The sequence below is a fragment of the Alosa alosa genome, chromosome 12 (assembly GCF_017589495.1).
Source record: "Alosa alosa isolate M-15738 ecotype Scorff River chromosome 12, AALO_Geno_1.1, whole genome shotgun sequence".
Taxonomy (NCBI): Eukaryota; Metazoa; Chordata; class Actinopteri; order Clupeiformes; family Clupeidae; genus Alosa; species Alosa alosa.
Genome location: NC_063200.1, coordinates 12,587,073 through 12,600,085, shown reverse-complemented (window position 1 = coordinate 12,600,085; position 13,013 = coordinate 12,587,073).

The window sequence follows — 13,013 nt, the reverse complement described above, 5'->3', positions numbered from 1 at the left end:
GAAATGGGCTGGAGCGTGAACTCAATATTCCAGTGTGTGTGCAGTCCTGCCCTCACAGGGTCTGTGTGCTCCACTGAATGAAGAATTTAGCCTCTTTGCTGCGGGGTTTGTGAGGGAATGGACTAGTTAGTAAATATGCATGTGTTATCTGTGGAAGGGGCTCTATGTGTGTGTGTGTGTTTTTTTTGCATGTGTGATAATGTGAGTGCATATAAGCCCCTGTGTGTGTGTGTGTGTGTGTGCGTGTGTGCACTGTCCCCTTCCTCATTGCCTGAGTCTAAAGGAATTCAGTGTGAAGCAATGTGCACACCCTCATTTTTAATGGCAATTCCTTCACTGCCACCCCCCCCCCTCCCCATCCCAGTCGCCATGGCAACGGAATCTGGCGAACTGACACCGCCGTCTCCGGGGGGCTGGCCATGTTCCACTTGCTCTGCCGTAGCCACATCGCCGTGGCAACTTCCTCCCCACAAAAGCAATTAATACAGCAGGTCAAAACGGGGGGATTTTCTCCTCAGACAGACAGATTGGGGGAGGATTCCCATCTGTAAAGGGCTGGACACTGGGGCTACACCCCTCTTTGTCATTATTTAGACTCCCTCTCTTCGCTTCCCTCCAGCCTTCTGCCTTCTGCCTTTTGTTGGCTACTGTAGCTGTGCACTGGGCAGCGATGCCAGAAACTGGTGGAGATTGCTGAATATCTCAGTGGCCCAGGCATCGAGCGCTCCCAATCTCAGAAGCAATCTCCTCCGTTCTGATGTGAGGAAAGCACACACAGGGCAGGCTGTTTATCAGCTCTAGCCCAGCGCAAATGGATACTGTTCAAGAGACACTTTTTTTTTTAAAAAATAGCTTATTTTCCGTGCGATAGCTGCATTGCTCTTCTACACTTTGGTTATTTATGCTTCATTATCCTCTGACTGTTTTCCATCCACATGTGGAAAAAATGAATCTGTTGAAGCATAGCATAGAATGCCTGCAATCCAGCAAGCTGTCAAAAAACAAACGTTAAATTAAGTATCATACAGCATTTTGATATTTAATTAATACAAAGTACTGTACAAATGAATAGACAACTAAACTGTTTTCCGTTGGCACACTGTGGAATATTGCTGTAGTAATAACTGGTTTCTGTGAACTCATTATTGACAGGTCTGAGCGCTGACAGCCTGACTGCAGGTAAAAGGTTGGTTGTACTGTAAGTGATATATCTTTGCCGAGTGACAGAGCAATTTGTCTGGCATATGCATGATTGATGGATACCGTTTCAGCAGTGGAGGAATCACCAGTGACTCAGGTCCCCCATATCTCTCAAACAGGGAGGGAAATGAGGCCTTTCAAAGTCACAGTGATGCGTGTTTACCTGCATGAGAGTAGTGTAGTGACTCAGTGTATTTCAAGTAAGCGTGGGCAGAAAGCCACATGCTCCATGCTCCTGGACTCAGCAGTAGTAGTACTTTTTTTTTTAAGGCAAAGGAGTTTAGACAGCACTGGTTAAAAATAGAGGAGTCTAACCCGGTGCTGTAGATTATAGCAACTCCACATGGCTGAGCCTGAGGAATGAGCCGGAAGCAGCTCAGGGGACAGCTCAGGGGATGAGACAAAAGCCTCCGAAAAGATGATTAACGGAGATGGAGATTTATCTAGGCAGATTTCTGAAGCTCTCAGGTGACTCAGGTGAGAGGATATCAAAGCCTTTCACTTCAGAGGCCCAGGGGAGGGCAGGAGTTCAAAGATAGCAAAGTTCTCTTTTCACATTTGCTGAATAATTCAAAGACCAGTTGAGATGGAGTGGAATAGATGTGTGGAGAAAGGTAATTGTCCTCAGCTGACATGCTGGAATTGACTGACAGAAAGTGTGTGTGTGTGTGTGTGTGTGTGTGTGTGTGTGTGTGTGTGTGTGTCTGTGTGATTCCACCATGCTTGAGGTTATGGTGAATTCACCTGAGAGCCAGTTAAGAGATGAACTGTAAAAATGCAAACAGAGACAGTCTCATTAAAAATAAATTGTCCCACTATTAACACAGACTTTCATTTCAAATATCAGCTGTAATCCCATTGTGGCTATAGGCAACCCCTCTGTAACAGAGAAAAGATTGGAATGGATAAGCCAAGTGGGGAACATAGCTTTTAGGAATGATAAAGCTACCCGATGGTTGCTGAAACAGGCCACAGGAGTGAAAAGGTTACTCATTTTAGCAACATGAATAATGCAATTAAACACTCAATGCAGTTAATATTTAACAAGCAATTTATAACTGCTGAGATGTCAGCGAGAGAAGGTTTGATTTGTTCCGATGGAAAAGAGAGAAGAGATTGGTTTGGCTTCCTGATTGGTTTCTGGGCCTTTGGAAAGACATTGATATCTCGTCGAGAATCAGCAGACAGATAATTTCACTGCGTGAGTGTAAATGGGTTATCACAAATGTCAGTTTCTCCGTCTCTCGCTCTCTCTCTCTCTCTCTCTCTCTCTCTCGCTGTGTTCTGCTCTGAAGCTGATTCCCTGTGAAGCGTGCTCTGGAGTAGTGTGCAAACGTGTGGAGTCATATCTTAGTGAACAGCCTCGGCTCGCTGGATTGGAAACTTCAGCGGCACTTTTCGGGGTCTTCAGGGACGAAACAAAAGTGACAGTTGGCCCAAGGAATCATGTCAAGAGCTCTCTGCTCAGACAAAATTACGCTTGTTAATTTTAGAAGAGCATTTAATGTCAGATATGTATGAATTATAATGTTTCTTTATCAGTGCAGAGTAGTCTCGTCACTAAAAGAGAGGATTCAATTATTAGTAAGTAAATAGGTAAATTTCTAAAGCACATTTAAACAGCTTTTAAGACCAAGTACTGTAAAAAGAACATTTAACAGATTATAAATATTCATGCATATAGTGTGTATATTACATTAGTTTAACGAAACCACATTGAGAATAAGTCTCTTTTCACAAAACCTGCACTACCACTCACATTGCATAATTTATGAGGGTCTGGGCCAGAATTACTGTCATTAACCTAATCAGCTAAATACATGTTCCCCACAAACAGCATTAAAGCTCCCAACAGCCATATTAACACACAGCAAATTTCACAGGGGCATAGTGAAAAAAATTGTAAAAACACTTTCAAAGTCAACAGTATTTAATCCAGCAATTCAGGACATAAGTAGGAGGTTACAGAGTGCCTTCTTGATTATTTCCTGCTGAGGCCTAAGGCAAAAAGCACCCACTGAGGTGAGTGCAATATGTAGGGACACTGCCCTCTGCTGGAGACTGAAGGTAGTTGAAGTACCATTTTATTGTGTAGCACCATTCAAACCTGTATGTCTCCTACAGTGTATTGCCACACCAAGCCACTTCAGCCTATGATCAACAAGGACAAAATGCAGGTGTGATATGGTGTGTGGTATATATCAGTAAATGTCTTCAATTAGGGCAGATTGTGGCCTGTACCGAAGGTGCAAAGCCCACTGTTTCTGTAAGGATTAGTATTATTGTTTATATGTAGTAGTAGGTGTTGTAATTATGACATATAGGTTTAGTCAGATTTTTTATTTATTTATTTATTTATTTTTATTTATTTATTTATTTATTTATTTTTCTTTTTCGCATGCCCAAATTTCCGTCAATGATTCCCGGGACACTCAAAGACCGGGGTACACGAAACTTGGTGGGCATGTAACCCCACATGGATAGCATGGAACCATCGTTTATCGTTTTGATCTGTAGCCCCCCCGCTGGACTGGACCCCCCCGAAAGGAGGGTAGGGCAGACACAGTTTTCTGTGAATATCTCGAAACCGTAGGGTTTAGGAGGACCATTTTTTTTGTATGTTGATCTCAAGGGGCCATGTCAACCCATTCCATAACCACTCATTTCATGTATAGCGCCACCTAGTTAAACACAAAAAGTAAAAATGAGGTGTTGTAATTGAAGGTATCTGTGACCTAACATAGTCAAAACTGCACGAAATTGGAAGTGTAGGATCATTATGACACCCTCTGTATGCACGCCAAGTTTTGTGGAATTCCGTTCATGGGGGCCACACAAATTAATTTATGTTACTAAATGGCCTGTAGGTGGCCGGAATTTATGTTACTATACACCAACTGGCCTGTAGGTGGCCGGAGACAGTTTTCTGTGAATATCTCGAGAACCGTGGGGCCTAGGAGGTCCACCTTTTTATGTATGTTGGTCTTAAGGGGCATGTCAACCCATCCCATTACCACTTATTTCATGTATAGCCACCTAGTTAAAAATTAAAAAGCAAAAAAATTAGGTGTTTTCATCACAATATCTCTGGCTGACAAGGTCAAAACTGCACGAAATTAAAAGTGTAGGATCATTATGACACCCTCCGAATGCATGCCAAGTTTTGTGTACTTTCGCTCATGGGGGCCTTACAATAAAATAATTTATGTGTACATTTAGTGACGTACACCAACAAGGATTCCCGGACACTGAAAGACCGGGTACACAAAACTTGGTGGGCATGTACCCCACATGGATAGCATGGAACCGTAATTTTTTAAGTTTTGATCTGTAGCCCCCGCTAGACTGGACCCCCCAAGGAGGGTAGGGCAGACACAGTTCTCTGTGAATATCTTGAGAACTGTAGGGCCTAGAATGACCATTTTTTCCGTGATGTTTGCCTCCAGGGGTCATGTTAACCCATTTCATGTGCACACATGTGCACAAACAGATACACACACACACACACATACATTCACAGTAATCATACGTATGACACATACTCACACAGTAGACATATGTACGCTTGCATGCACAGGCACATACGCAGGCACACACACACACACACACACACACCCACACACATAACATAAACATAACACAAACAATCAAGAATTTCTCAGAATTATGAACAGTGTAAGACCGTGGAGACCGTTTTCAACACATTTCCTCCAGTCCTTCTAGTTGCAGAGTTCGCAGGTGCTAAGCTAGCGAAAGTCATCAGTATGTGCCTGCCACTAAAAACAGTCTTACCCACTCCACAGTACACCCGAGGCAAATAAATTATAATGTCAGACTAGTTTCTTAGCAGCGGCGGAATTATACTTGCTCCGGTTAGTAGTACTGCGCCGAAAAGTAAACAGAGAAGCGCACTCCAATGGGGATACCTAGTAGTAGCCTTGGTAATATCAGTCCGCCGCTGCGTTGCTTAAATGCCTACAACCAACTTCAGGGAACGAAGTATTCCCTGCAAACTATTGCAACGCGATGCGAGGGTAGTTGTATTTCTAACACTATTCACAGACATTTACATCGATTGTCTGGAATTTGCCTCAGGTGTACTTTGGAGTGGGTAAGACTGTTTTTAGTGTTTCTAACACATACTGATGACTTGCGCTAGCCTAGCACCTGCAAACTCTGCAATTAGGACTGGATGAAACGTGTTGAAAACGGTCTCCACTGATAAATATCCCACTTGCTAACTTGGAAATGAGGTCCTATGTCCAAAATCTTGAACCACCCCTTTAAGTTTGACGCACACACGCATCACAGGTGAGTGCATAGTTAGACTAAATGCCATGGGTTGCAGAATCTTAGGTGATTGAGTTCGTCATTGCTGCTTGCAGCTGTACATTTATACATTCATGTTTTTGGATCAAAGTTTTAACCTCAGACATAAACAAACTAAATTGGGCAAGTGTTTAACCCATCCAACTCCATAGGCGGTACAATGAAATTATAGTATACAGCTTTTTACATGTACACTTGTCATGGCCATAGATATTAGAAAGCTAGATAACGCATTGGGCTCATAACGTATGCAAATAGCGACGCCATCTTGGTGGGGGCAGCAATCACTGGAGGCCAATGGAGAAGCATGTGACTCTGACTGGAAATTAGACAGGTGTCTGTGATTGGCTGCAAATATTGCCCATAGACAATAAAGGTGCTGCCCCCATCAATATGGCGACCGCGTTTACAATGTCACCTAATAGAACTCGACAGTCATTGCGGTATCTAGCTTTCTAATAGGCTATCTATGGTCATGGCCACGTCATGAGTCACATGCCCCACAGAATTAAATTGCATAGCTGCATAGCCATTTCAATATTACAGTAGCATGCTAGCTCAACACTGCACCACTTGTCATTGCTTGTCCCTGCTGAAAGTTTGGATCTACAAAATCTAAAAATAGTTTTCAGGTCGATCCATGTTGAACCATCTTTTAAATGAGTGCTATTAAAATATATGGTACACTCCCAGGTAATTAAACAATGAATCCAGCCTTTAGATTAATTACTTACAAAGCCATCTTATCCATCAGCAGAAACCTCATATGCCATCTCTTCTCTACACATATGCCAACTCTTTGTTCTACACATATCCCCTGTATCAAATACTGTATCTTACTGGTTTATAGAATTATGAAATATGCAAACCAAAACTGTATGCCAATAAATTATGAAATATGCAAACCAAAACTGTAAACCAAAGAATTAAGAAATATGCAAACCATATGAGGATTTGTTGTATTCCTCCACCTGACTACACCAACACTCTGACCCCTGTATGCTCTATGCATGTACAGTACTTGGAATTGGCTTCTATCTAAAGCAATTGATAGTACAGTATACAGTAGATATATTTTCACTGGTGCTGTTGGTGTTAGTATCCTGCTCTACAAGTTTGGATACAGGGTTCCTGGAACACCCTTGCGTGATAGGGTATATGTATAACTTGCTTGTCTGAAAGCAGAACCATGGAATATTGCAAAGACATCCACTGTGTGGTGCTATGAACCATCCTGACTTTGTTACAGACACACTGTAAATCTACACCCAAGTGAACAAACACACCTCTGTGTGAGGTCCTCTGTTGCTCTAAAGGTTTGTTTGCCATCTGTAATGCAGTGGCGATTGCTGCTCTTTGGAACAGGGGAAGCTCTGATAAAACTGGTCAATTATTAAATTAATATTATTAAGGTGCTATGTTGTTCTTTGAGGGCAAAAATTATCCCAAAACCCAGAGTTGGTATGGCATCATGTAGCCTACACCGTTATATAGCCATTATATAGCGCGCTACCTAACTTAGCCTAAATACACAACTGAAACAAAAGCAAGTCACAAACTCTGTAACTCCACATTATGGTATTATTTACAGTATGCTATTTACAAAGACAAATAGAAATGTATGTTAACTTGTTGTTAGACGAGTGTGACATTCTCTGTCTTCAAGACACTTGGCTTCCCAAGCAAGATCTGGATAAGCTAAACGTTCTGAATAAAGACTTCCACGGTGCCGGTGAGTCCACCACAGACCTCAGCACAAAGATTGTGCGAGGAAGAAAACCAGGGGGTGTGGCAATATTATGGAATAAGAAATATGACCCTATAGTGTCTGTGACGAGAATGAATGTGGACTGGGCTATTGGCCTTGAGATTAACTTTGATGATAAGAGGATGGTTATCATAAACATTTATATGCCCTACGAATCCAACCAGTCAGAGGATGAATTTTTTAGCAGATTAGCTTTCTTGCGATCATTTATTGAGGACTATGATTCTACATGTGTGTATATTATTGGGGATGTTAATGCTGATCTATCAGACAATAATTCACTATTTGCTAGAGATCTTATAGAGTTCTGTAATGAAAATAAATTGTTTTTTAACTAGTCAGCTGTTGTTGCCTAACAGCAGTTTTACATATGTCAGTGATGCCTGGCAGACTACTTCCTGGCTCGACCATTTAATGTCTACTGCAGATGCTCATTCCTCTATTGTAGATATGGTGATAAAGTATGACATGGCTATTTCTGACCATATACCCATATCTATGTCACTGAATGTTGATAATATCCCTGCGTTGGCTCCAAGCAATAATGCAAACAATGTTAGTAAGCCAAATTGGGTAAAACTCTCTGAGGAGGAAAAGCGCAAATACTTTTCATCAACTGACAAGCTGTTGGGGTTGATGGAATTACCTAAAAATGCATTGCTGTGCCAGGACATGAACTGTAAGAACTCTAACCATGGTCTTAAATTATATTCCTTGTATGAAAGCATTGTCAACAGTCTTACTACATAAAGTACTTGTCTCACTTTACACAGAAATAAAATACATAGTAATGCAAAACCTGGCTGGAATGACCACGTGGGTATGTTACATACTGCAGCTAGTGAAGCGTTTAAACTTTGGTCAGAAGCAGGCAGGCCTAGACAAGGCCCACTGTTTTTGAATAAAAAGTCCACAAACGCAAAATTTAAATATGCTCTTCGCTTTATTAAAAGGAAGGAAAACACTATGAGAGCTGATGCACTTGCTAAAAAGCTGCAGAGTAATAACTACTATGACTTCTGGAAGGAGGTGTTAAATAACTGTAAAACCTCTCTCCCCTCTGATATAGAGGGAGTGTCTGGTACTGAGAAAATAGCTGAGAAATGGTGTGAACATTATCAAGAACTGTTTAACTGTATTAAGAATGAACCCTTTGTGTTAAATGACATTGAACCAAATGAGAATCTTGTAATTAGACCTGATGAAATTTTAGATGCAATCTCAATGTTAGATAATAACAAGGCGTGTGGCATGGATCACATCTATGCAGAACACTTGAAGTATGGGAGTTAGAAACTCTGTCCTTTATTATCAATGTGCTTTACTGGGCTCCTTATCCATGGGGTGCTACCTGATTCACTTCTCTCCATATTGCTCGTTCCAGTCCTAAAAGATAAAGCCGGGAAACTGAATAGCATTGACAACTACAGACCAATAGCGCTTTCTAGTATTCCATCCAAAGTTTTGGAACGCGTCCTCATTACCAGGCTTGATACCTTTCTACTAACATCACATAATCAGTTTGCCTTTAAAATGAACATGGCACAGATATGTGTATATTTGCTTTAAAGGAAATGATTGCAAAATATGTGGATCAGAATTCAACCATATTTATGTGTTTTTTAGATGCCTCTAAGGCATTTGATAGGGTCAACCATGGAAAATTATTTATTAAATTACTTCAAAGAGGGGTACCAAAGGTCATTATAAGGATTCTAGTATACTGGTACAGTCACCAGACAATGAGGGTCAAATGGGGCTATGGAATCTCCTCCCCATTTTATGTATTAAATGGTGTCCGTCAAGGGGGATTAATATCCCCGGCTTTATTTAATGTATACATGAATGATTTGTCAATCCAACTGAGTTTGTGTACTACTGGCTGCCTCGTTGGTAGCTCTCTCATTAACCATCTTGTGTATGCAGACGATTTGGCCATTGTTAGTCCATGCAGTGCTGGCTTGCAGCAACTACTTAAGGTATGCACACAATATGGCCTTGAGTATGACATTAAATTTAATGCAAAAAAGAGCAATGTCATGATAGTTAGAAGCAGAGAGGATAACAAATTGACTTTCCCTGTTTTCTATCTGTGTAATAGCCCACTTGTGGTGTGTAAAGAAGTAAAGTATCTTGGTCATATAATCTCAGATGATCTTAGTGATGATCAAGATATATATCGTCAACGCTGCAAATTATATGCCCAGGCTAACATGTTACTACGCAAGTTCAGTATGTGCTCTTCTAATGTCAAATGCTCTTTGTTTAAAGCCTTTTGTACACCTATGTATACTGCTCATCTTTGGTGTAGATATAAGAAAAGCAGCTTGCAGAAGCTTAAAGTTGCCTACAATGACACTATGAGATTGCTGATGCAGCTACCTAGATGGTTTAGTGCCAGCTACTTGTTTGTCTTCTCCAATGTGCCAACCTGTGAGGCAGTCCTTAGAAATTTAATGTACAAATTCATGTGCCGCCTGGATCTCTCACACAACAGTATTATTGAAGCCTTAGTGAACCCAGCCAAGAGCTCCTTGAGGTACTCCTCTAAGCTTAGGAGGCATTGGAGAGAATGCCTATATGTTTGATGGCTGGTTTTGTCTTGTTGTCTTGATGTTTTGTTTTGTTGTCTTGATGGGTTGTTTTGTCTTGTTTTCTTGTCTTTTGTCTTCTTGTTTTTAAATATATTTATTCGGTCTGATTTTTATTCTCGCTATGGACATTGTACTAGTGTCTGTGATAAATAAAGAATTGAATTGAATTGTATTACTCCCAAATTATGAGAATTTGAGCTGCAACTTGCCTTGCCTCTCGACTTCACCTGTCAACACTAACGTTAACGCATCCCTTGAACTTGAACCACTTCCTGTCAGATCGCGACATATGCTGTCAATCAAAGAGTCCAGCCTCTATGACGGTTCCTCCAATCATCATACAGAAGCTCAGCGTCCAGGCCATCCCACTGTCCCATTCACTCCCAAAGACGCCGGGCTTCCCTGGAAATGACGATTTTGTGGCGCTTGTCCAATAAACGTGTAGCTGCACTGAGATCAGCCCACTCTGTAAGTGCCATTGAAAGTCCAGTGAAGCCGAGCGTCTATGGGTTTTTTGCATGTTTTTTTGATGGATCGTGTCGTCACAGCAATGTATTACGGGTGCGAAATCACGATAAATGACCGAAAAAACCTTATTGCTTCTAGCCTACTATTCCAACTAGAACATGCATTGTTCTGTAATAGTGTTATTTGATGTGATTTTCTGTGATATTTTAGAGGAGGCTGAGCTTCCCCTGTAGTCATAGAGCAATCGCCTCTGCTGTAAGGACACTGCCTAGGCTTTTTAGCACTGGATTAGGTAATCACACAAATTAGTCCTGTGATCTTCTTGTGTTCTTGTGTGCACAACCAGACACTGAACACCCATCTCCTTTGGTTTATCCGAGTAGATTGAAGGCCTGTAAACAATTAACCTGTACTCATCTATACACATAGTCTACCTGTGTGTGTGTGTGTGTGTGTTTGTGTGTGTGTTTATGCGTGCACACATGTATGTGTGTGTCTTTGTATGCGTGCCCTTGAAGGCCACAGCATAACAAACACCAGACCCCCCACACACACACACACACACATATACACACTATCAGACACCAGACCAGAGTTCCCCACTAGAAGAGAAATTCCTGCCAGGGCAATGCACTCACAGGACCAACAAAGCTAACATTGTGGACCACCTGTTACAGAAACAGTGCAACATGAATGGCCTTGTTGCCCATCCAAAACACCTCCCCCTCCAACCACAACAATCTCCACCTCCTTTCACATGTCCCGTAATGTTTTTGGGGTTTTTGTTTGTGCTTCTTCATGCTATCGGACTATCATGCTATCGGACATGGTCGTGAAGTCAGCATGAACTCACAGATATTAACCCAGCCAGTGCACAGGCTAACCCAGAGCAGTGGACACATGTGAGAGCCTCACCTCACCAGCAGAGCATGGGACAAGCTGTACTGTGATGCCACCGTGTGCCCCCTCAGCGCCCAGAGCAGATGGTAGCCGCCAGATGATGAAGTCTGAAGCGTAACTCACCCGCCTCAGGCCTGCCTGTCTGCTCCATAAGTGGAGCCGTATCACGCAGTAGCATGTGTCCTTTTCTGGTAACAACCAGTAGTATGCATTCTCTGGTACTGACCCATACGCATTCTCTGTTAATAAGCAGTAGCATGCATCCTCCTTTTGGTAACAAGTAGTAGTATGTGTCCTCTTCTGTTAATGATCAATAGTATGCGTCCTGCTCTAGTTCTGTAATGACCAGTAGTATGCGTCCTGCTCTGGTTCTGTAATTACCAGTAGTATGCGTCCTCCTCTGGTTCTGTAATTACCTGTAGTATGTTTTCATGGCATGTATGTAGCCACTCAGTTGTGTGTTGAGTGCCCACAAGGTAAGCAAAATCCCCAAAATTGCTTTGATCCAAAAAAGACATGCATTCACATGTATTAACTTCATAGATGAAGAAATTTAGCAAAAGTAATGTATAGGCTAAACCTTGATTAGGGAAATGACCGTAATGTCTGGTAGTATGCACCCTTTGTTTATAAGCAGCAGTAGCATCTGTCCTCCTCTGTTGATGAGTCTCTCCCCTTGAATCAAGTTAGAGGGGGTTTTATGAAATCTCAGAAAGGCAAATTCCTTTTGATTTGTGGTTATTGAGTCATAAAGTAAAACTACAGACCACTGCATGAGAGAGAATTTTGAGAGGGAGTCACTGTTTGCTCAGCTAAAGCTGAAAGCCTATTGATGATTTATGAAATGATTTGACCTCCAGGTATTTCTTCCCACTTGTTTCAGATTAACAGAAGGTAGGGCATGACAGGCGGGATGCATTCACCGTGCCAGCAGCTGTTGTCAATGAGCCAGAGCCCCTACCCCCCCCACACACACACACACACAGGATAGCCTAATCTAATCGTCCTCATATGATCTGCAGGTCAACACACCACTGAATGAAAGCTAATCAGCAGTCCACTGAAGTCAGTGGTGAACAGTGTGGAGCTCAGATGACGAGCTGGTGTGTGTGTCTGTGCGTGCGAGTGTGTGCGTGCGTGTGTATGTGTGTGGGAGGGGGGTAGGTGGCATTTAAATCTGATGAGGGCAATAGAGGTGGGGTGATTCCAAGCTCACATGATCCCCAGACCAAACATGATCAGCAAGGAGTGCCAAAGGGGCACACAGCTGCTGATAATCAGAGCCAGAGGACTGACATAACGCACAGGGCAGAGCCAGACTGCTGGACTACGGGCAGATATAACACACAGCAGGGCAGAGCCAGACGGCTGGACACTACGGGCAGATATACAGTAACACAAAGGGCACAGCCAGAGGGCTGGACTATGGGCATCCAACTGTGAGTCAGGATTAGACGACAGTAATTACATCAACTCTCAAATCAAGATGGGTCATGCATGGTCTGGGTTGGACTTTGTTATAAAAAAGAGCTTATTCCTTAGGAATTAGGATAGTAATAGTAGTGATAGGCAGTAGCAACCTGAAGACAATATATTTACATTTTAGCATTTGTATAAAATTTGGCACGCATGCTATATTGAACACATACACATGTGTTTTATGTATTACCTTGACCCTGTGTAGCAGGGGTTTCAAACTCAAATGAGCTGGGGGCCAATTCTGCCAACGTCATCTGAAGGGGAGGGCCAGCTAT